A 3,377-nucleotide genomic window follows, 5' to 3' on the forward strand; every position below is an offset into this window, starting at 1 on the left:
ACGTGATGATAATACGTGATGATAATACGTGATGATAATACGTGATGATAATACATGATGATAATACATGATGATAGTACATGATGATAATACATGATGATAATACATGATGATAATACGTGATGATAATACCTGATGATAATACATGATGATAATACATGATGATAATACATGATGATAATACATGCTGATAGTACATGATGATAATACGTGATGATAATACATGATGATAATACATGATGATAATACATGATGATAATACATGATGATAGTACATGATGATAATACATGATGATAATACGTGATGATAATACATGATGATAATACGTGATGATAATACACGATGATAATACATGATGATAATACATGATAGAGAGACAATACATGATGATAATACATGATGATAGAGAGATAATACATGATGATAATACATTATAGAGAGATAATACATGAAAGAGAGATAATACATGATGATAATACATGATAGAGAGACAATACATGAGGATAATACATGATGATAATGCATGATGATAGAGATATAATACATGATGATAATACATGATGATAGAGAGATAATACATGATGATAATACATGATGATAACACAAGATGATAGCGAGATAATACATGTTGATAATACATGATAATACATAACGATAATACATGGTGATAATACTTGATGATAGGGAGATAATACAGTATTATAACACTTGATGATAGAGAGATAATACATGATGATAATAAATTATGATAATACATGATGATGATAATACTTGGTGATAATAAATGATGATGATAAAACATGATGATAATAAATGATGATAATACATGAGGATGTTACATGATGATAATACATGATGATAATAAATGATGATGATACATGATGATAATACATGATGATAATACTTGATGATAGAGAGATAATACATCAGAATAATACATCAGGATAATACATTATGATAATACGTGATGATAGAGAGATGATACATGATGATAATCCATGATGATAATACATGAAAGTAAATTATGATAATACATGATGATAATACATGATGAAAGAGAGATAATACATGATGATAATACATTATGATAATACATTACGATAAAACATGATGATAATACTTGATGATAGAGAGATAATACATAATGATAATACATGATGATAGAGAGATTGTATAGTATGATAATACGTGATGATAATACATAATGATAATACTTGATGATAGAGAGATAATACATGATGATAATACATGATGATAATACATGATAATAATACATGATGATAATAATACATGATAATACATGATGATAATACATGATGATAATACATGATGATAGTAATACATGATGATAATACATGATGATAGTACATGATGATAATACATGATGATAATACATGGTGATAATACATGATGATAATACATGATGATAATACATGATGATAATATATGATGATAGAGAGATAATACATGATGATAATACGTGATGATAATACGTGATGATAATACATGATGATAGTACATGATGATAATACATGATGATAATACATGATGATAATACATGATGATAATACATGATGATAATACATGATGATAGAGAGATAATACATGATGATAGTACATGATGATAATACATGATGATAATGCATGATGATAGAGAGATAATACATGCTGGTAGTACATGATGATAATACATGATGATAATACATGATGATAGTACATGATGATAGTACATGATGATAATACATGATGATAATACATGATGATAGAGAGATAATACATGATGATAATACGTGATGATAATACGTGATGATAATACGTGATGATAATACGTGATGATAATACATGATGATAATACATGATGATAGTACATGATGATAATACATGATGATAATACATGATGATAATACATGATGATAATACGTGATGATAATACCTGATGATAATACATGATGATAATACATGATGATAATACATGATGATAATACATGCTGATAGTACATGATGATAATACGTGATGATAATACATGATGATAATACATGATGATAATACATGATGATAATACATGATGATAGTACATGATGATAATACATGATGATAATACGTGATGATAATACATGATGATAATACGTGATGATAATACACGATGATAGTACATGATGATAATACATGGTGATAATACATGATGATAATACATGATGATAGTACATGATGATAATACATGATGATAGTACATGATGATAATACATGGTGATAATACATGATGATAATACATGGTGATAATACATGATGATAATACATGATGATAATACATGATGATAATACATGATGATAGAGAGATAATACATGATGATAGTACATGATGATAATACATGATGATAATACATGATGGTAGAGAGATAATACATGCTGGTAGTACATGATGATAATACATGATGATAATACATGATGATAGAGAGATAATACATGATGATAATACATGATGATAATACGTGATGATAATACGTGATGATAGAGAGATGATAATACATGATGATAATATATGGTGATAATACATGATGATAATACATGATGATAGTACATGATGATAATACATGATGATAATACATGATGATAATACATGATGGTAATACATGATGATAGTACGTGATGATAATACGTGATGATAATACATGATGATAATATATGGTGATAATACATGATGATAATACATGATGATAGTACATGATGATAGTACATGATGATAATACATGGTGATAATACATGATGATAATACATGGTGATAATACATGATGATAATACATGATGATAATACATGATGATAGAGAGATAATACATGATGATAGTACATGATGATAATACATGATGATAGAGAGATAATACATGCTGGTAGTACATGATGATAATACATGATGATAATACATGATGATAGAGAGATAATACATGGTGATAATACGTGATGATAATACGTGATGATAATACGTGATGATAATACGTGATGATAATACATGATGATAATACATGATGATAGTACATGATGATAATACATGATGATAATACGTGATGATAATACGTGATGATAATACGTGATGATAATACGTGATGATAATATATGCTGATAGTACATGATGATAATACATGATGATAATACATGATGATAATACGTGATGATAATACATGATGATAATACGTGATGATAATACGTGACGATAATACATGATGATAATACATGATGATAGTACATGATGATAATACATGATGATAATACGTGATGATAATACATGATGATAATACATGATGATAATACATGGTGATAATACATGATGATAGTACATGACAGAAGATATGTCATCATATAGATGTTTTTTGTCTCTCTGC

The sequence above is a fragment of the Salvelinus alpinus genome, chromosome 24, assembly GCF_045679555.1.
Source record: "Salvelinus alpinus chromosome 24, SLU_Salpinus.1, whole genome shotgun sequence".
NCBI classification, from domain to species: Eukaryota; Metazoa; Chordata; class Actinopteri; order Salmoniformes; family Salmonidae; genus Salvelinus; species Salvelinus alpinus.